The sequence below is a fragment of the Cavia porcellus genome, unplaced genomic scaffold, assembly GCF_034190915.1.
Source record: "Cavia porcellus strain 051 isolate PalLab524CR breed Dunkin Hartley unplaced genomic scaffold, mCavPor4.1 scaffold_29, whole genome shotgun sequence".
NCBI classification, from domain to species: Eukaryota; Metazoa; Chordata; class Mammalia; order Rodentia; family Caviidae; genus Cavia; species Cavia porcellus.
The window spans coordinates 25,236,426-25,259,833 of record NW_026947512.1 but is presented as its reverse complement, the minus strand read 5'-3'; the positions used below and the strand labels follow the sequence as shown (position 1 = coordinate 25,259,833).

The 23,408-nt window shown below is 32.9% G+C and overlaps 1 long non-coding RNA gene across 5 annotated transcripts in view; it reads right to left on the bottom strand.

Moving 5' to 3' along the window:
* Nucleotides 1–795: 795 nt before the first annotated feature.
* LOC106028760 (uncharacterized) overlaps nucleotides 796–23,408 on the bottom strand; it is an 83,230-nt gene continuing 60,617 nt past the window's right edge. For all 5 annotated transcript variants that reach the window (XR_010044530.1, XR_010044532.1, XR_010044531.1 and 2 more), the window contains one exon: nucleotides 796–23,408. This exon is cut by the window's right edge. This is a non-coding gene — a long non-coding RNA (uncharacterized LOC106028760).

The following is a 23,408-nucleotide window of genomic DNA, read 5'->3' as shown; positions in this document are numbered from 1 at the left end:
TCATTTGGTGAATAAGATTGATGAGGATGCACCATATTGCCTTTCTGTTGAATTGCACTCAATAGCAGCATCACCACAGTTTTGATCATAGTTTGCAAAAGAAGTTACAAAAAAGGACTTTCAGAACTGCTTCAGAAAGTGGCAAGAATGATGGGATAAGTGTTTATAAAGTGAGGACAGTGTCTTCCAGGGAAATTAATAGCAATGCGGTTTTCACGTGATAAATATTTTTATCTAAACATTCACTGTATTTTTAATTACTCCTTTTATATTCTTATTTCATGATTTTACAAACAATTAACTTCTCTGTTATTGTTGCTTTTTTGGTAGATCTTTGGAATAGATTCCTAGAAGTGAGATTTCTGAGTCTAAGAGCAAATGTTTACGTTATTTTGTTAAATGTTGACAGATTTCCTTTATTGGAAGCCATTTTTGCATTTCTACTGTCATACACAAGCGTGCTAGGTTTTCCCTCCATCTAGGCTCATGTACCTATTTAGTGAGAGTTCTTTAGAAAATTTGCACCTGAAATTCACCTTTCTTTGTTTTCTAATGTTTTCCTTGTTAGTTTTTTACTTTTTCAATGAAGACTTGCAAGGACAAGCCAGTTACTTCGGTGGAATATGGTTGCCATCTTGTTTCTGACACAAGGTGCTTGATACGACCTTCTGACAGCATTGAGTCAAATTAAATAGAAGACATATAGTGGGTTTATTTCCAAGGAAGACTTTGCATACCTATGCAAGTGCAATATGAGACCAGTAAACACTTAGACATGACACTGTCTCTGTTGACTGACTTTATGTGTAACCATTTGGCATATTTTATTTACATCAGAGGTACTCTTCAGAAAATACAAGATTGCAGTGAAAAGATTGGAAATAAACTTTAAAGCCAATACTGAAGAACAGAACTCTAAGCCAGTCTTCTTTCTTTTTCAGTTGGTCACCAGTGAGATTTCCGCCTCCTGTGGAGTTTCCACCGTGAAGGAAAACAAGGAAGCACAGTCTGCTGTGCATTTCCTTTCCTCAAAGAATGGAAATGAGATGGAACACAGCAGTGGAAACACCGGGATTGCTTCTGTGCCTTTTGTCTTACTATGATTTCTTTCATACTTTACTTGTCCTTCCTTAATATATGTGTGTGTGTGTATATATATATATTTTTTTCTTTTTTAAATTTTCATTTTCTTTGAAGTTTTAGCTTTTCTTGCCTCACTTGTATAATGCAAAATAATTATTAATGCAAGCTTTCAATTGTAGACATATGATTAAAAACTAACAAAAAATTTAAAAATCCCAATGTCAATAAAACAAGTATAAAGCAAAATTCTCAGAGTGGGGAGAAAAATAGGAGAAGGGGAAGTAAGAAGAATTAAGGTGCATTGTGTACATATATCAACTGCCTATAATGAATATAAAGTACTATAAATGTGTACTAACAAATTTTCAAAATATATAAACATTTTGAAAATATTTATGAATTTTTGGCTTAGTTTTTCATTTTTCTCATTTGTAGGAGTTTTGAGTTGCAAAGGAGTCAGAGTGTCAGCCTGATTAGTCTTAAAGAAGGACTAAAACAAAGAGTTTCCAATTTCTTAACTCAGTGCTTTTAACTGTGAGATAGTCACACATTTATTAATTCTCGTTGCTGTGGCTGTTATGGTTAGCAAGAAGAAACGACAAACAAAAACAGACCAGATGATTATTTTACTTTAGTGTAGTGTGGAATGTTTGAGACCAAGAATTACATCTGATATAGTTTGGGTGACCCTGATCCTGACCACCCATTAATGTATTGTGAGCAGGATTGTGAACTTCCTCACAGACAGCTTTATATAACGAGGAAAGTGACAGTGGGGATTCAGTTTAGTCCACACATAAAGACTTATTCTTATCCTGAAGGTTACTTGTGACTTCAGCAAAGTGTTTGATGGGTATGTGTCTGTTGGCTTCAGATTATGACCTTATGTTCTATCCATGAATACACAGCATCATTTTCTTCAAGTTTTACATGATACTGGAGAAAAATGCTGTTCTTTGGTATTATTTTACTGAAATATTACATCAGCAAAAAAATGAAATGCTAGCATTTTTCTATAAGGTGAAATTCTGGCAGTTCTTAGCATACGACAGGAATGGTGGAACCCAGAAGCAGTAGAACTTGGCAGCTGTGTTGATGTTACCCAGTGAGACTGCTCTGGCAGCAGGAAAGAGCAGTGGCCACTGGGCATGCCTATATATAACCAAAATAAGAGAGCCGTTGAGTGGGAATCCTTAGAGTTCCAAAGAATAGAGAGGCAGAGTGGTTGGTGCACCATAAAGGTGGGCTGGTTTTATGGATCTTCCTGGATCTTTGAGAAGTATGTTAGGTTAGAGAGGGAACACTGAATATCTACTTTATCTAATGGGGAAGGCTTCCACGGAAGTAATTTCAGATTTGGTATATATCTCTCCTGATTTTTTGGTAGCAAACATCATAAGTAAGGTACATAAAAGGCCTTTCTCCTATTCTTACAAAATCACTGAAAAAATGCAAAGGTGGTTATTGCTATCTAAACAATGGAACCAAAATCCTCACTGAAAATTAATGAAAGTTAGAATACAAATATACTTTTTGTACTTTCACCTTAGCTTTTGTTTTTTTGTATTTTCCAAGCAACAGGAGAAAGCCACAATAACAATATTACTCTGCATACCATTTAATTCTCATCAGTCTCTATCCTATATAAAATAAAATCATTTAAACTTATTGTTTCTATTTATACACTGATTCATGTGAAACTAAGGTTTAAGTAAAGGATTTAATGAAGGAGGAAATCAGTAAAGTAGTGAAGGCGACGGTGAAGTGATGACATACATCTTTATATTAAAAATAAAAACATTGAATATGACACAATGATACATTGTCAATATTAGCCAGTAAGCTATCTCATTGAACACTGTGTTAAAAATCACTTAAATCACAGTATTTTAAAAGAACAAACACTTCTTAGCTTACCATTTCTTTGTGTCAGTGTTACATAGTTTAGATTTTGAATATCTCCCGTGTGTGTTGAAGGCGTGGTCTCCAGCCCATAGTCCTATTAAAAATAGCGGACTTCTTTTAGGAAGTAGTGTCTCGGGAGAGGAAATTAGGCCATCGAGGCCAGTCCTCAAAAGAGCTACTGGGATTTAGGTCCTTCCATGAAGGACCATGCTACCATGCTACTATGAAATGAGCAGCTTCTTCTACCACGAGCTTTTCTCTATGATGAACCATCACCCCAGAGACCCAAATGTGACCAACAAACCATGGGTTTAAACTCTGAAAAATATGAGTCAAAATAAAACTTTTCTCTTTACAAGATGATTGTCTTAAGTGTTTTATCATAGTGTTGGAAACCTGACTAACATGCTCAGAAATCTGGTGTGGCTTGACTGAGCTCTTTATGATTTAGGATTTCTCATTAGATTTTACTATAATAAAGGTTTTGGTTCAGGTTTCAGTTATCTCAAGATTTTAGGGAGGATCAAGGGCAGTGATAGAACCCAGATGCAGTAGAACTTGGAAGTTGCAAGCTCACTCATAAAGCTGTTGACAGCCCCCAGCCCTACCCAGCACCTTGCCTTCTCCATTAGACTGCTTGCTTCATACAGCGACAGTTAATTGTCCCTACAGAAAGTGCTCCTGGAGTACTGTAAGCAAAAGAGAGCAACCAAGACAAAAGATCTTGTCTTAACCTCTCCCTGTGAGAGACCTTATGCTGCATCTATCTGATAGAATTAAACCAGTTGGTCCCACCAACACTTAAAGAGAAGAGATTACACAGGAGCAGAAATGTGCGGAGGTTAGGATGATAGGAGACCATTTCAGAACTTGTCAACCATAACCTCTACACAAAGGTTAAAAATTATGAATTATTAGGCACTTTGAGATTTGAGGGGCTTAATTATTATTATTACTTTCTTTTGGTGCTGGAGATTGCACTCCAGACCCTGCACTTAATTATTATCTTAATTATTTCCTTAATTATTATCTTCCTTGATATTCTTTCTCTGTCATGTTTAAATCATCTGGATATTGAATTCTGTGGTTTTTTTTTTTTATTTCTTCCTATCTTCCTATCTTCCTATCTTTATTTCTTCCTATCTTTTTATTTCTTCCTATCTGGGAAGTTAATGTTATAAAAGCAGGTCAAATAGCAAATTCTTCAGCTCATCATTCACATTCTATCTGGTGTGATTTTTTAAGCAAATACTGTGCTGGCCTCTTTGTTTTAATACCCTTTATTTGTTCTTCCTCTTTAGAAGAGCAGGCCAAATCTTTTAGTATGGCATACACAGTACTTTCTCATATGGTTTTGCCATGGCCTGGCTCCTCAATTTATAGACACAGCCAACTCCCTGGGGGCTCTGCGGCTTCAGTCACAATTCACCTTCTCTTTTGTTTCCTTGAACCGTCTTTCTCAGTATTGAATGTTTGCAAGTAGTATTTTCTGTACCTGAAACCTTTTCTCTTTTCCTTAGCCCTGTATCCTCATCTTTTTCAGCAGCTACATTTTACATGTGTAAGAGGAAGATTTTTCAATAGAGCAGAACTTGCCTCAATTTCAACACAACCAAATCTAACAAGTTAAGCCCATAAAAGTCCATGAACTTTGAATTACCTCAAATCTTAATTGAACCTAGCTTGAGACTCTTTATGAAACAATAAACTAGATTTGTTTTACTCAATTTTGTTCAGACCCATTCAGTTGAATAGGGAGCTAGTTTTTAATCCTTAGCACATTACCAAGACTATCCCTCTCTAGAACTGAAAAATCTGTAACTTTTTCTTGTGTTTGAGTGATTTACTGGATTTTTTCACTAGTAAATGCTTTTTTTGCTTCACAAGTTAGTTAATACTAAGAATTAACTTTTTATTTTTAAAGTTCTGTCTTTACTTGTAATTATAACTGTGATTGATAGCTTTTGCTACTAAACTTCAAATTCTCAGATAATAATAATTATGTGTATGTGTTGTATGGTATATTCCTCAGCATTTAACAAAATTCAAGGAAATAAATGGGCTCCCCACATGTCTATGAGTGAACTAGTAAACAACTGTTGGTTTTATGTCCTGATGTTCAAAACCAAGAAAGTGTTGACTTATATTGTAGACTTTATTTTTAGTGTTTTACGTCTTAGATTTTCAAGCAATAGTTCACCTTTCTTTACTTAATAAAGATTAATTGATTTTAATTGCTAGGTTCTTTTGAGTTTACCAGTTGTAAAATTCATTTAATGATTTGGGGAAAGGTGAGCTACCCATGTCTCCCTTCTGGCTTTACAGATAATGTGCTTGCCCAGTTGTAGAGCACTGTTGATGGGTACAGAAATATTTTGCTGATAAGCACAAATGATCATGTTACACCCTGAAGCCTGAGATCTGATTACCCTTATTACAGTGGCTTAAAAATTTACAAATGTCATTAGTAGTCATTAAATTACTACATTTGGCTTTGTAATAGGACTACCAAAGTTTGACTCTGAGACTTCACTCAGGGCTCCAAATTTGCATATGAGACTGAATATTCTTTGACAGATTTGATGTGTTTTGCTCTAAAAATAACTCTCAGTAATGAAGGCAGAACCTAAACCTAAGATTTCCAATGGAAATTTATAAAAATCCAGTCTTGAAACTGTGTGTAGATTGTCATCTCTACCCATCCACTACTCTCTTCTATTTTGCTCTGTTCAAGCAATTTAATTCTGTGTCTAATTTTAATCTGTAACCCATATCCCTCGTCCCTTGCACAGCATGTGTTAGCACTTAACTAGCAGGAGGGGGTTGCCTAAGGTAAAAGGATTGATAGCATAGGCCAGGCGTCTTAAAAATGGCTTTGTGTTATTTGGCGCCATTAGCTAAAGCTTTATATTCACAGGTCCAAGCTGTCTGTGCAGAGTTTAGAGAGATGAAGGCCATGAATACAGTGGAATCTTTTAGTTCTATTACTCGGTGTTGAGGTTTTGGAAAATTTCCATGGCAAAGGACTGGTTAAAAAGCTGAATGTATTCACAATGTGTTTTCTGCGAGGATGCAAAAAGAATCTGTGACTTTGTCTAAATTTACAAAGAAGCCAAACATTCACAGGAAGATAATTTCTTTAAATAATGGTGCTGGAAAAACAGGCTTTCCACATGGTGAAGACTAAAACTAGACACATGTCTATCACGATGCACTATACTAAAGTCAAGATTAATCAAAGATTTGAGTACTAAAATAGAAAAACTAGAATTACTGGATGAGAGAATAGATACTAACCCCAAAGACCTAGGCTTAGGCAGAAATTTCATGAACAAAACCCAGACTGACAGGGACATTACAAAGAATCAACAAGTGGGATCTCATCTTATTAAAAAGCTTTTGCACAACAAAAGAAATCACCAACAGAGTGAAAAGAAAACCTACAGAGTGGGAAAAAATTTTAGTCAACTATCTCTCAGACAAAGGGCTTCTATCTAGAACATATAAAAAAGATTTTAAAAATCAGACTCCTCCAAATTCAAAGATTCGATCTAAAAATGGGCATCTGAAATGAATACACATTTCTCAGATGAAGAAATACAAATGACAAATAAATATAGGAAAAGCTATTCAACATTACTGGTTATTTGAGAAATGCATATTAAAATGACACTGAGATTCTACCTTATCCAAGATAGAATGGTTACCATTAAGAAATCACCCAGTAACAAATGGTGGAGGGGTGTAGGAAAAAGAACCCTTCTCCACTGTTGTTAGGAGTGTAGACTGGTATAACCACTGTGGAAATCAGTGTGGAGATTCCTTAAAAACTAGAATTGAACCAGGCTAACACCTTTCTGAGTGTCTTCCCAGAAGAATTAAAAACATCATACCACAGTAATATCTGTACCCCCATTTTTATAGCAGCACAATTTGTAATAGCTAAATCTTGGAAACAACTCAAATGCCCAGCCACTGAGGAACATATAAAAGAGATGTGATTTTTTTATATAACAGAGTTTTACTCAGCTATAAAGAAGGATAAACTGGAGACATTTACAGCCAAATGAATGCAATTGAGACCATACTCGTAAGTGAAACAAATCAGACCCACATGTGTGTTTTTTTTTGTCTTTTTTTTTTGTCTTTTTCGTTTTTATCGGTACCAGGGGTCGAACTCACGACTGCCTGCTTGCAAGGCAGGCGCTTATGCCACTGAGTTAAATCCCCAGCCCCAAGACCCATATGTGTAAATGTATTGTCTCACTAGTGTGAGAAGCTGAAAGAAAGAATAAATAAGATCCAGAATGTGCAATAGATATTGTGAAATATAAAGGAACTGTGCAAAAAAAAAAAAAAAAAAAGGACAAATTGTGATAAGAAAAGGGGAAAGGAAAAAAGGGAGAAAGAAAAAAATATTTTTACACAAGATAGTTAAGAGAGTACAGCTAGATTCTTTTAGTTCACTGAAAAGAAAGGTTTGTGCTAATATTGTTTGAACAAAATATGATGGCCTGTGTTTTGTACTCTGGATAACTACTGAAGATAACAATATGCAATGTATCAATTATTGTAACTCTCCTACTAATTTTTTTAAAATTAGGAACACAGTCTCTTACTACCATAGTCATGCAGTTGAGTTTCCAATGTTGAGGAATTGCAGGGGCCAGACAGTAATTTCCACTTATCTGCAGTGCAACTGATAAGCTTCACCCTGGGGAAACCACCTTCATGATCAAATGTACTAACCATGATTAAACGTACTAACCTGCTACGAAACTCTGTTTTTTGCTACTTTTGTTTTTTCTGTTTAAAAATTTTAAAAAAGGTGAATGTTTGTCCTGGAAAATTTAATTAAGATCCATTTAAATTGTAATAGATTATGATGGTGCTGAGGAAAATAAAAGAAATAATTTGGAAAAACAATTTTTTCTAGCATTTTGAAAATTGTTTTTGCTATCTCATCTACTAGTTATAACTTACCCTCCTTAAAATGTAAGAAAGCCTGTTGATACCTAGAAGTCGTTCTTACCTAAAGTAAAGAGGAAGTTAGATTTTAAAGCCGGTACTTAGGACAAAATTCACATGAAACTATAATAACTTTTGAAAAATCTTTCACAAACCCATAAATTTAAAAGTGTTTAAAAAAAACCTGTTCAAAATGAAAATTAAAACATTTCACAAATTTTTTCCTGAATTTTATTACTTGTGTCACTTTTTCAGGTTTAACTGTAGACTACCTAAAATTTAATGTGCACAATTCAACCTGTCAGTAGTGACAGTCTTAGAAAGAAAAAATAAGTAGTATCCAGTGCAGATAGTATATCTAAACGTGTTCCTCGGCTTAGGACAATTGTTTTACCTGTTTTATATATTCTTTGCCTTTTAGTCTGGTTTTCAATCTGTGCATATGACAATTTTATAAAGTCTTATAAATAAATTAATCTGATGCCAGGAAAATTAAAGAGGTGGAGGGAATGGGGATAAAAATAAATTGAAATGTGTTATATACACGTACCAGTTCCCTACAGTGAAGACAATCACTGTATACAGTAAGCATGAACTAACAAAAAAAGTCAAACAAAACTGAAGTTGTAGAATTATCATTAAATTATTAATTCAATGGAATAATAAATGTATCTACCTTCTAGAAAATCAAGGGCAATATTTAAGACAAATAAGTAGTAAAAAATTTAATCTTTCCTTATGCTGCAATTTCAAGCTATGTTCATGAAAAGTATATTATTAAAACAAATTTTCATGAATGAGCTGCACAATTAAGAAAACTGAGATTTAAGAAAGTCAATTTCCTCAATTCTGTTCTTTTACAATGGTGAGATTTAAGCTTCAGTCTGAGTTCTGGAAACATTTTATTTTAAATGTAACAAGTTCCTTCATTTAAACACCTTTGAATTTCTATTAGCTACTATTATATGTCATAACTCAATATACCACAACCATTTTGGATGTGTAATTTACTTCCATTACTACATTTGTAAAAATCATGCTGCTTTGATATCTTTATGCATTCATATATAATGAAAAATAAACATGCTCCCTAATTTCAAATGTCCTTATAAAGCTATTAAAACAATAGAAAGCACTCTGCCATTATAAATATACACCTCATGCAAAAGAAAAAAATTTAAAAAGTTTAGAAATCTACCAAGTATTTATGGTCAATTGATTTTCAGAAAACGCAATAAGAACACATGTGGGGAAAGATAAGTCTCTTCCATACATGGTGCTAAGAAAACTGATATTCACATAAAATAAAATCAGATCTTTATCTCATAACATACATAAAAAATCAACTCAAAATAGATTTAAAAATTACACTTGAAATTGTGAAACTATTAAAAAACACAAGGAAAACTATATAATACTGGTGTTATGGATAGTGTCTGGATGTCCCCATAAAGCCTTATGCAGTCATAGGTGAAGCCTTTGCAGAGGTGGCTGGATCTAGCTTGTGTGATGCTGGAATTGATTCATGGTGCAATGCTAGGATCAAGGGCATGAGTGCTACCTGCCCTATATAGCCTGGAAACTGGAAAGGAAGAGCTGTGGCTATCCCTTGTTTTCTGCCTTCTCTCTGCTATGAAATGTTTCTCCTCTGCAATACCTGTCTGCTGTGCCACCTCACCTTAGACTAAAACCGCTACAAACTGTAAATAAGTAAAATTTTCTTCTCTCGATTTATGAGTGTTAGGTATTTGGTCTCAACAACTAGAAAAGTAAAAGTAAGACAGAATTTGGTTCTAAGAGTGGAGTTGTTGCTGTGGCTATACAGAAGCCTTCAGGGCTGGCCTGTGGGAAAAATTTGGACATGTCACCAGAAATATCTGCAACCTTGAAGTGAGACTGTGGTTGGTACTCAAAGATGAGAAGGCTGATAGAAATGCTGCCGGTGAAGGCAAGGCTTGGGAGGTTTCTGCCGGGAAGAAGGACTACATTGAGTATTGGACTCCAGATGATATCTTTTATGGACTGGCAAAAAGTTTGTCTGCATTTTGCTTGTGTCCAGTGACTTTTCCTGCCACTGAGAATAAGGGTGTCAGGCGAATTAATCTTGCAGGAGAAATTTCAAGGCAGCAAAACTGAGGCAGTGGCATGGCTCTAGTCGAGGGCATTTGGCCAACTTTATGTTGTGAATCAAGAACAATAGCCCAGAAGGATGATTTAAAACATTTTGAATTTGTCCAGAAAGGAAGCTCCAGTAAAACTGTGGCTTGCAAAGACAGAGCAGAGGACACTTTGATTTCTGAGAAAGAACAGGAGAACAGAAAAGATGGCCAGAGCATATCACAGGAATCAGCAGAACTCTACTTTTTGCAGCCTAAAGACTGCAAAAGTGAGACTTTACTTAGAGAAGAGCACCCCAGAGCACCGTGTTCAAGAATGATGACAGCCTAGGAAAGTCGTTTCTTGGGATTTGGTTGATAGGTACTGGATCCCTACAGCCAACAGAGAAGGAAGTCTGGCACTGCTCCTGCTGGCAGCAGGCCTTGGAATCATTCATATGGTGCTGGTTTTAAATATACAGAGAATGCAAAAATGGGGTCAGGAAAGCTTCTACCCACCATGAACTGTTTCTGCTTTGCAATACCTGTTCTCCAAGCCTTCAGGCTAGCTGCTTATGGACTGAAACCTCTACAGACTGTGAGCTAGATAAACCTTTCCTTCCTTAACCTGTGAGTATGGGTATTATGCCTCAGCAATGAGAAAAGTAACTAAGACAATTGATGTGGGAAAAGATCTCTTGTATGGAAGTCTAAAAGCAAAGACAAAAAATTGTGATAGAAAAATGGAATTGCCTCAAATTAAAGAGCTTCAGAACAACAAAGGAAACAACAGAGTGAAGGGACAATCTTAAAAGTGGGGAAGAGTATCTATTTTTAAGTCATATATCCAAAAAATAAATAAGGAACTCATACAACTCAGTAACAAAAACATAAATAAATAACGGGTAAAAGATGTGACTAGATGTTCCTTAAAAGGTGTTATAGTAGCAACACACATATACGAAAAATACTTAACATCTGTAATTATCAGGGAAATGCAAATTAAACCTATAGTGAAATATCACTTCTTATATGTGACAGTGGCTAATATCAAAAAGACAAACAACAGCAAATGGGAATGATGGAGACACTGGCAAGGATGTGGAGAAGATGGCATCCTTGTATACTATTCGTGGGATTGTAAATTAGTGCAGACATTTTGGAAAATAGTAAGAAAGTTCCTCATAAAAACTAAATAGAGATCTACCATATATTTCAGCAATCATTGTCTTTGGTATATAGATATTCAAAGGAATTAAAATCACTATACCAAAGAGATATCTACTCTTTCTTGTTTATTTTGGCATTATTCATTCTTGTCAAAATATGGAAACAACCTCAGTATCCATCAATGAATGAATAAAAAATGTAGTATATATACAAAATGGAATCTTAATAATTCTCAAGAAAGAAATATTTTCAACATGGATTCAAGTAAAAGATGTTATGCTCAGTGAAATACATAAAATAGCATAGAAAGACAAATATTGCTGGCTCTTCTTTTATATGTCAAAATTAAAAATATCAGTCTCATAGACATAGAAAAATAAGTTGATGACCAAGTAATATGAGTGTATTTTATATTCTGTAGTTATTAACACACATTAAAACATTGTCATCACATAAAGTGATAAATTGATGAAATGATAAGTTAACTGGCTTCATATAATCTTTCTGTAATACATAACTACCTCGAATATCACATCTCTAAGTATATACAATTATTATTTATCTATTAAAATAATGAATGAGGGGCTGAGTATTTAGCTCAGTGGCATAAGTGCCGGCCTGTCAAGCACGAGGCCACAAGTTTGATTCTGGGTACCAAAAAAAAAAAAAAAAAAATCCTAGAAATAAAATTCTTCATTAAAAATTTAAAAGTATTTTCAATTTCTTATTAAATGGAGCCAAATTGTTCCAATCAAGGTAACTTTATCTTATATACTTATGAAAATTGTATGACTTTAAAGACTGAGACATCAGTCTTAGGTGACAATGTCAGGTTTATTTCAAGACATTAAAGTGTTATAGACATCTAAAACAGATTTGAGAAGCTGAGCAGAGTTCAGAAAAGAGCGCTGTACATGAAACTGATTGAATTTAACCTATTTGATTTATCTTTCAGGTAAGAGAAAACCTGGAAAGTCTCATTTTCCTTGCTGTTCTTTATTACTCAACTATTTCTCATTTATACTGACCCAAAATGAAATAAAATGTTAATCTATTACATACTTTTATAATATTATCCTTATGATAAACACCTCCCACTTCCTGGTAGTATATTTTAGGTCAAATTCCTAACAAGAAAAATATGGAAGTCTCAGCCAATCTTATGGATAGTTCCCCTTGTAACTGGTGTGTATACTCTGGTGCAACACATCCTAGACAGAAAGGTGAAAATTATATGTTCAAAAAGAGATGCAATGAACCCAAAAGTAAGTTTAAGCAGAAACTAAAGATAAGCGTATCTATCACAGTATAAAAAAATCATGTCAGTATCACTGTTCTCCATCACTGATTCATCTGTAAGCTTTACTGAAGATATATTGCATCTTACTAAGATAGACTTTTCATGACTGAAGCAGAATTTTATATTATATATGTATCACTCATTTGCATTTATCCAATGACTATGGTGCATTGTTCATTTATCTCTTGCGTTGATTGTGTTAATGCTGAATAAAGCTCTTTACCATTTAAATATAAATATATTTTAATTACTCTTACTCTAGGAATTTTTAAAAATTACATGTAAGTTTTTAATGTACTGAAAGAAATTTTGAGAAATTATATGAGGTTCTACATAATTTTTTTTTCTATTTAACTTGTCTCCTAACATTTTTTCCTATGTGAACAACCCACTTATTTGATGTCTTGGGATACTTTAGGTAGGGGGAATTACAGCAGTTTACAAAATGATTAGATTTTTAAAAATTCTTCTTTCAAAACTAATGCAAAGAAAATATTGGATAGGTTATAATAGATACAGAGTTAATTAGATTATTGAACTACTCCAAGTAAGATTTTATGCATTTATGAACTAAAGTAGTAGACGTACACAGAAAAAACTTCAAATTTTAAAATAATAATGATAAGTGAGAATATGTAGGACTCTGTAATTATAATTGCGGAAAAGGATTGAAACCAGATGCAGGAGAATAAGATGATTTCAAGATTTACGGTTTTGGTGATTAAGCTGATTTAGATGATCTAAAAGATGATTAGTTGTGGTCATGGATAGGCTTAGGCTATGAGAAGAAGCCAGATAGATAGACTTAGGATATCTAACCTGGAGATAAGGCTTGAGTGCCAGCTTTATGTCAGCAGATGTAAACAAGGTGCATGTACCTGAGATTCCACCAGGAATAAGTGAAGAAATCCAGAAAGTAAAAGCTGTGTCTCATAAAAATACTGGCACTCAGAGAAAAGTCAACTGAAAGACAAAACAAAAAAGAAAACAAGTACGAACAAAAACCAAAAGCAAAAAATAAATAACACATCACTGTTGTGAGAGTAAGGTCACAAATATCAATGGAAATTGGCATTCAGAAAGATGGGGTCAGTAGTATGAGACATGAAAGGAATTCAAGCAGAATATTTACTAGACAAGTGTAATATTTACTTGGTAATATTCACTTGATCAAGAGAAGCTTTTGAAAAATGATACTATGCAGGAGAAATGGGTGAAACAGCTAACGTTCTGATTGTTGAGATAAAATGGTAAATAAATGAATATAAACACTGTGGCAGTATTTCTGGACTATTAGCCTTAAAAGACTTTAAAGGCAAAATCCTTGTCAATAAAAAGGAGAGGCCAGCTCATCTACTGAAAGTGCAATTGTAACGATACAAAATTTAAAAATTGTGGGATTTAACACTAGTTATTATATTGCATATTGTTATCTTAGAAGTAGTTCTATTTTGCTTTTTAAAAATAAAAAGAAAGTGCAATTGTACAGAAAAGCAGTCAAAGCAAGAAGTCAACATTTTGGCTAAGTACTACACAAGAGAGTGGTGTGTAAGAGATGCTAGATTGTAGTTGTTAGACCAAGGCATCGGAAGGTTGAAGAATATGCACTAACACACTTCCTGTGAGTATATGATTATTTTTTCCAGTAATAAGGAAGCGTAAATGAATGTTGCCTTGGAACTAAAAAAGTGAGAAGCTAGAAAGCTAGAAAGCAATAAGTAGACAGTGTTGTATGTGGCAAAATATTTTAGGATTATGATAAAATCTAGAGAAAAAAGACAGAGACATATCTACAACAGATGTTGAAAGTAAATGAAATTAAAAAGTTCAAGAAGCAAAAGGAATAATATATTTGACAGATTTTATAAATGAACACTGAAGTATTCCAGATACTCCAAACATATATTCTTTAAACATTTTATTACTATAAATAATAATTAGTATTGCCATTACAAATGATAAACATAATCACTGAGATCAAACTTAATAACAAATGTTATGAATATAGAATGAAACTACGTAAGATAAAATGATGTGTATGATATACATGTACAGCTTTTATTTAAAAATGTGATAAGTATGACTCAGTTAATGGAGATGATTTTAAATCCAGTGATTCAGATCAAGTTTTTGGAAGGAGAAACAAAAAAGAACTGGGTCAATTTCATCTTAAACTTGAGATAATTAGGAAAATCAAACTCCTATATGATTACCATAATGTTTCAAATAATTGCATATGCATATACACACACACAAATATGTATTTTTTTTCCTTTCTTAGCAAATTCCATGGCAAGACAAAATATTCTCATCCAGAGAAGCAGAAAGATAAATTACCTGGTGTCTCTATCCCCATTTGACCAGGACATCTAACCAGATATGGAGAGATAATGGAGATTTCTAAGTGTTGGAGATATAGATGCTCAAGGTAGAGGTGCTGAATTTTTTCCCCTAGATTCTTCATGTCTTCTTTCCCCTACACTGCAATACTAGGGCAGTGTACTAACCCAGATAAGTTATGCTATAGATTCTGTGGGCCATTTTAGCTTTTATAAAAGTTGTCCTATTTATACATATGGAAATATAGAGAAGCATTATCCTTGTTTAAACTAGTGCCTTTTCACTGACATCTGAATGGATGATATAAATTGAAAAACGAAACCTGAAGACTCAGACAGAATAAAGATTTTAAAATAAAGGATCACATTACTCCATGCAGTACATCTTTCCAGGACAGGACATCTGTTGATTGTGATAGCAAAAAGTGGGGGCCACAGTTGCATTCATTGTCCAGTGAGCTTGTCCACACAATTCAACCCACCGACAGCAATGAATGTTGATTGTGACCTTTTTAATTGCAACATCTGCACAGGGATGAGAATGGTCAGATGGGTTCTGCTTTGGTTTTCTTTCTTCAGTCAGTTCTGGGAGCCATGGAGTAGATGATGGTTGGCCATAGGGTACAATCAACGGTCGATGGTTTTGATTTTAATTCCAAACTCACCGACAGCGTTGAATGTTCACTGAAGCAACCTCTAAGCTCATAGTGCTGCAGACTTTACAGCCGTTGTAAGGATCTGAAGGCGATACAAGACACAAAAATCCACACACATAACTGTACATTTAATACATTTTTAATCAACTTTGAAAAAACAGGAAAGAAGGCTGATTCTTCCAAGTGAGAGTTTGGCAAGTCTCCATATCACATCATACGAAAGAAAAAGATATGTTTGATTGAGATTTTTAAAGCCTATTATGGCATAATCCCAAAGACAGAATTATCTAGCTATTAAAGACAAGGTAATTTGTTATTTAAAGTAACTTGAAGTATCAAATCAAAACAGTATTTTATAATTTCAGTCTTGCTGTGCTTATAAGTACTTACACAGATTGCATGTAGGGCATACTAAATTGTATAGAATTTTCTCAAATTAAATTACTGTCAATAGTACCATTTTATATTTACATATATTTAATATATTTGACTATAAAATACAGTTTAAAACTGTAATTCATGGAAAAATCATTTAGAAAACGCTAAACAAATAATGAATGAAGAACCTGGTTTAACGTACTTTTCTTATTTATGCTACCAATATGTCATTAATACAATGAAAGGTTAAGGGCCATCAACAGATTCTACAAAAACCGTATATTTCCAATTATTGGATATGAAATTCTTAACATTTGTTGTGGGTGGATAGGTTAAACATCCTTTTCATCTCTGTCTTTTGTAAGAATATTTTATAAATTATGCTTGTTTTTAAATTATTGTGAATGCTAATGAATATATTATATAACAACATTCAATAATTTCCTGTCATCAATTACAACAAAATTTTTTTTGGATATTTCAAAACCGGGATAGAAATTCACTGTTTAACACAATTAACTGCATCCAACATAGTTATAATTACCTGTGCATGAGATAACTCTGTTTGTTTTGGAATACTATATGGTCTATTCAAGTCAATGCTATTATTTGTGAAATTATTAGGGAAATATGTACCGCAAGTTCTACACATTCTGACATTTTATCTATTCAGAAAACCAAATTTTAAAAAGTTATTTTGAAATATCTTCTAGACAAATTTTTCACGAGACAACTATTCTCTGATATTTTGGGTGCAAATCAGGGATTAAGGATTCATGAAAATATGTATCAAGGAAATAAAATCAGTCATAAAATATAAAATAGTGATTAATCTGAATGTTGTAGCAAGCGTTTCTTTGAGATAAGCAATTTTTCTACAGAGTACAACTCCTTAAAAGAATGTTTTATAAGTCAGCATTTCAGTGTTGGTGCTGGAAAGAATGTCATCACGGGACAGGGGACTCCTTTGTTTGCATTATCAATTACACCTGAAGGCTGTTGTCTGTCTGTTGTGGCATTATTTTCAGGTGAATATACAGCCATTTTCAATCATCCTATTCATCTCTTTCTACACTGGGCTAAGATATGATTAGCTAGAATGCTATGATGAAAGACTCCAAACTGCCTATTTTTCCTAACACAAAATATTCATTTACCCTACTAACAAGCAGAGGTCTAGGGTAGTTACAATCAATTATATGCTATTTGTTTTACAAAACGTGCTCCTAGAATTTTTTTTTGCATGGTATAATTTAGCATAAATTTCTCAAATTCTTAAAATAAAAATCTTGAATATTATTAACATTGTCATATATGGATTCAATTCTAACAGTAAGACATTGTATTAATCTTATTTATATGTACATAAAAATAAATAATAAGTGCAGTAATTAATTCTTCTTTCTCAGGCCTAAACATAATATTTGTTTGAAATAGTCACAGTTCATTGACAGTTAAAACCTCTTAATAGCTTAAATTTTCTATAATGGGAAATAAGATCTATATTTAGCCTATCATAAAAGAAGGGAATGAACTTTGTGACTCTATTTTCTCAATTACTTTTGTTCCATCAGAAAAACTATTACGCTTGCTGGTTCAACTTAGTTTTCTGCTAATTCATGTGAGATTTTTACCCTTATTTCATGTGCTTGTAATCCTATCTCTTCTATATATTTATTTTCATGGCTTATTTCTTTAGCTATAAATTATGTATCTTTAAAATACAGATACTTAATGGTATTTTGCTTTTGCCTTTTATGTTAGGAATGTTCAATGTGATTTTTAAAACACAATGTTCATAATTCCAGAATTATAATGTGATGTTAGTAATTTGCATTGTTGCATAGTGTTCTTTGAATGAAAAGGGTCATGAGAAATCATTTATGGATGGGTATCCCCTATACCTTTCTTTTTCATTTTAGGGTTGTGTGGGCAGGATAAGACTAATTCACTTCAAGTCCAAATTTATTTTAGCTTTTATTTTTCATCCCTAGGCCTGCGAGAACATTAAGCACTGCAGTTTTGCTTAAGGTTAGTAGGTCATAAATAAACCAAAGCAATTTCTTTGCTTTGAGCAAGAAGGTCAGAGAATACATGCAATACCACTTTTAAACAAAGCAAACTTTAATGTAAATTGACAGAGGAAGATGAAGAAGTAGTCCAATGTGCCTCAGTAAAAGGCCATAGGGATTTGGGATGCTAAAGTTGTCGGTTTTAGAAATAGATTATGTATCTTGTTTGATGACCTGTATTTAATCTAAGTGACTGCCTCTGCCAGTCCATCCGGAGGGCAAGTGTGTGAAATAGAGCATCTCAGTGTCAGTCTCCAGCCCTTTCCTCTGCCTGATGCCTTGACCTAAATTGAGCATGTGTGCATTGAACTGAACGAACTAGAGGAAGTGAGATTTTGCTATTGCAATCCATTTCATCTTTCACTTAGGTTACTTTGTTAAAAGTTTTTGAGGCAGCACATTGCTATAAATAAACTGACAGTTTAATCAAGAAATGAATCTTCGCAAAATGTAGAAGAGAAAAATGTATATTCCATTTATACATAATATGTTTATATTAAATTATATATGTGTGTGTTTTACTGTTTCCCTCCTCTCCAAAGAAATAAACACTATCTCTAAAGCTAATCCTAAGTGAAAATCAAGTTTAACTGGTAACTTGGAGTTCCAAATCCTCTCACTTGTCTCAAACTTTATTTATTAGGGGTTTTATTCCTCTGCTTGGGATGTGAAATTTCATAAAATGTTTCAGCACTAGAATGTTTACCTCCAGACTCCACATTTAAAGTGTACAATGCGGAACACTCACTGGGTAATTATAATTGCAGTTACTGAGGGTTTTGGCAACTTCAATAGGAGAACAGTGTCAAAGAGGTCAAAATGCAATAGGCTGAATACAACAGAGAGCCAAGCTGACTACTTGAACACGAGTTTACACTGAGCAAGAAGGAAAATCAGCGCAAGTTATGCCAAAGATCGGTCCAATTAGACATCTTTTACTATTGAAATTCTGGCACCCCAGAGGAGACTATAATTTTGTTTTCCAATAGCTTTTAGTTACTGATACCCTTTATTGCTGTTGACAGCAAAAAGTCTGAAAATTGTCTTTTTTTTCCCCCATAAACTCTGAAAATGAATGTGTATTACCTACTGACTCAATAAAATGTCTTATGAATTTACTCTGGAGAAAATATTTCCAACAAAACTTTTGCAATATTCAGCAAAATTAACAGTGATTGAAGAAATCAATTGATTGATTTAAAATATACATATTAGCTAGATTCACATATTAAAAACCACATCATATATTTATTAAAAAAATACAAAACATAGTTTTTGTAGTTTGTTTGAAAACTATATCTAAGCTCAAATATTCCCATCATAATGGAAAAGATTAAGAAACACTAGAACTCCAACATGAACTTCACTTTAATAATAATGTACATTTATTGATGATTTTGCTTGTCCTTTTTTTCCTAAACTCTTTATATATGCATTCCCGTGCATGTGAATTGCAGCAGTTCAAAAGGTACACCTTACTGCAAAGCATGATACAATTAGTATTCAAAGAACAATAGATCTGAAGCAAAGGGCCTGGGTTCTTCCATCCATTGACCTGGTTACATAACCTCTATGAACTTAGTTTATAATAACATTATCTTTATATTATAAAGTTTTGAACAACACTTTGTAGTAGTCTATAAAATGTGGCATGAAACTTGTTATTAAGAGACAGACATTATATTAAGGATTCCAAGCTTCCAACCAGCTTCTTTCCTCAAAACAGCAGCTTTCAGAGGCTTCTTTTCTAAATAGCTTCAAAAATATATGACTTTTAAAAAAATAATATACCATCCCCAGTAATACATGCAACTCTGCTGAATGATTTTCTTACCTGCTAGGTGGTGGTGACTGACACGCAGGAGAGCTCTTCCAAGGGAGGTAGTTCTGAACAGAATTGATGTCTACTTAAAAGTCACAATTACTCTTTAATTGTTCTAAAATGAGGAGCCCTTGATTAACCTAACACATATGCATATACAGGGTGGTTATTCCTGATCACCTTTCAAAACAGTTTCTTAATTTCATCTTATCCCCTAAATTATTTGATATAAAATCAAGATGCCATTGTCTGTACATAGAATTCTGTGTGTTTAAATGTTGCTGCATTTTAAAAAATTATGAAATTCTCATTTAAAAATATATTCATGATTTATCTAATGGGAAACTAATGCTGTATGTTTTTCTCTGAAGTTTAAATGCTACTTGAAACACAAACGAAGGAAGGAAAACTGGGAAGAAGAAAGACAGAAAAGATAAAAATATAAATATATATATATGTTGTTTCATTTTTCCAAAATGCATGAGCTAACGTTACAGATAAATTATACTATCCTCCTGAAGTACTTCATTCTGAATAATGATAAATCAATAAAAGAGCTAGTTTATAAGAAAAGATTTTTGATAGAAACAAATTTTTTTGAAAGTATACGATAGTGTGAAATTTAGAGTGAACTGAATATGATGAATAACTTGAATCATAGCTGAAGCTTGAGCTGTTTCTTTACAGTGAAGATCCACCATGAGAATACACTAACCCTGTGACTTCCACAAACTCTGCCAATGCATGGTGACAACTGTATATTTTTAGCCCAAAAAAGCAAAAAGGCATGTCCTTGACTCCTACAGTATAAGAAGAATAGAGATGCTTACTTATACTTGAAATGAATTTAAAATTACTTCCATGTAAACTCTACCCATTAGTAATAGTTTGCTTCACATTATTAAAATGAAAATCTTCTAAAGAGTAATACTTAGAAAAATAAGTATTTTTCTGCAACAAACCTGTTACATCTTTGAAAAGGAACAGACCCTTTATACAAATTTGCTAAAAGTTTCTCATGAAAGATATAAATGATGTTGAGTGCCTATAATAATCAATACTTAGGAAGGCTGAAGCAGGAGGATTGTAAGTTCCATCCCAAGAGCCTGTCTCAAAATAAAGGAAAGGAAAATTTTTAAAAAATCTTCTAAAGTGCTGCAATGAAGAAAAGCTAAAATTTATAATAAAAATATATTTTAGGTTTTTAAAAGTCTTACATAAAACAATGCGATATTATTACATCATGTTACCTTGTAACACATGTGATTATAATTTTATTTTAAGTATATTAAGTGTATTTCAAATTTTCTATACTCCATTCAAAATTCAGTCTGTAATTTAGAGTTGTCTAAACTTTATAACTGCGGTCTCCACGAACTATTTTATTAAAATGCCTTACTATTTTGGGAAGATATCCTGAATGTATTTCTGGCTTCATAAATTATACAAGCATCTGTTCTTTCAATCAACTGGATGCCAAATGTTTTTTACATCAATTTGTGTGAAACAATATATATGATACTGCTTTATTTCCCATGAGCGTTTACTAAGCACTGAGTTTGTAACCAAGAAATGTTTGGGTGATTAAGATGGTAGGAGAGGAATAAAATGCAAATAAAATTAATTGTAAAGAAAGATCTGTGGGAAATTTTTGAATCTATGAATAAAACAGTTGCACCTTTCTAGATATCCATTATGCATTGAAATTTTAAACCAATTAGCAGAACCTGAGAAAATTTAAGTAAAAATTTGCATCTTTATTAATTTGTTTCTTATAGCTATAATATTGAATGTTGCATTTAGAAAATTTATAGTTTTAATAATGAATTCTGATACTCATTACAAGGATTGTGGTTAATTTCAACAGAATTACCTCTGTAAGACTTCATCTTTTAAGAATGAATAATCTAAAGAGACATGGATGTGCCAGATCTTAAAAACCACCCTTAATGTAACTAGCAGGTGACTGTTTTCCCCACAGGTGACATGTGGGCCAGAAAGAATTCTAGCCAAGAGACTCCACTGCAGCTAAATATTGTATTTCTCAATAAACCCTATGAAAATAAAATACCTTAGTGCAAGTAGTTCATCAAATGTCTGTCACTATGCATCTTTGGATTAATTGAATAACAGATTTATACAATGATTTGGATTCTGATAAATGACTTCTACTACTGAGACTGTAATTTTTATAGTTTCTATTTTTAAATTTCCCTTAGCAAAATTTTCCTTAGTTTTCTAGAATTATTCTTAGAAAAACTGGCTATATTTCCTCCATTTTACATTTAAAGAAGAGGCAAAAGTTAATATTTAGTAAAAAACATGGAGTAATTTTACTTTTAAAAATTTCATAATGCAGCGTATTAATTGATTCACTAAAATCAGGTTAAACAAAAAAAGACTTTATTCAGACGTTATTCTATATTTCTCTAAAGGAAACAGGAGGACGCTCTCTATCAAATGTATATTAATATAGATTTAAATTATTCATTATAATCTTAGCAGTTTCTCCTTCAAAAAATAATAATTTCTCCTCTAACAATGCTATTTAAAATTATTATATGATAGAAATATATTCCCATAAATAAGGATACATTAAAGTAAGAAAATTTTCCTCCAACCAAATGTTCAAATCTTTACTTGTGGGATGTTTTCCACTTATATTTGCAGTTTTGCAAAAAATTGAACAACTTACATTTTCAAAAAAACCTATGATAAATGGAAATCTGTTTAGGGTTGGGAATAGAAAATCTTTGATATTATTAGGTAAAAATAGAATACTATGATTTGATTTGAGCAGTATTAATGAGTATATTACATATGACATTGAAATGACACTTTTCTAACCATTGCTAACCCAGGCTGAAACAATCTAGTTTCTAGCAAAGATGCAACACAATTGTACTGTACTCTTCAGAATGATTCCTTTTGAACTTAACTTACAGGCAGCCCCACTCCTACATTAATTATAAATGGTTGCTGGAAATCACGGCTAGGAAAAACTGATACAATCACCCCTTTGCAGAATGGTTTTCAACAATTTATGTACCATTAATAATACAGCAGTTTTGTAGATTACATTTTTTAATCCATAAGAGCTTTAACTAGATAGTGTTGGATCAAAGTTAATTTAGGTGTTTTCTATATTGCCTCTGAAACTCCAGTTAAATACGCCACTCTTTCTAGTTTCCTGTCTTAAAACTAGTTTTTAGGGTTTCTGAAGGCTGGAAAACAGCTGCAACATTCCAAACGCAAAGTTAATGCTTTTAAACGATCAATGAAATACGGAGAAGCAAAGTGTTAAATTTCTTCTGGAAAAATACACAGAGACTAGATTTTGAAAAATACGCTTAGTTATCAAAAATGTAATACATTAATAGTATATATACATTCATAATTATACAGTTCTTTCTAAGGGGTGATTAAATAAATAGGCAAATCATGCAGTCACAGGACAAAGAAAGAAATATTCATAAAAACACTGAGTAACATTCAATTTAGCATACAGGTTCAGAAACTTTGTAAATTTTGTACAAACTATGATAGCTATGGTTGTAGAATTTCATAGCTCTACTCACCAAACTAGTTTTATTCTTTTTATGTGTAAGTATGATGTATT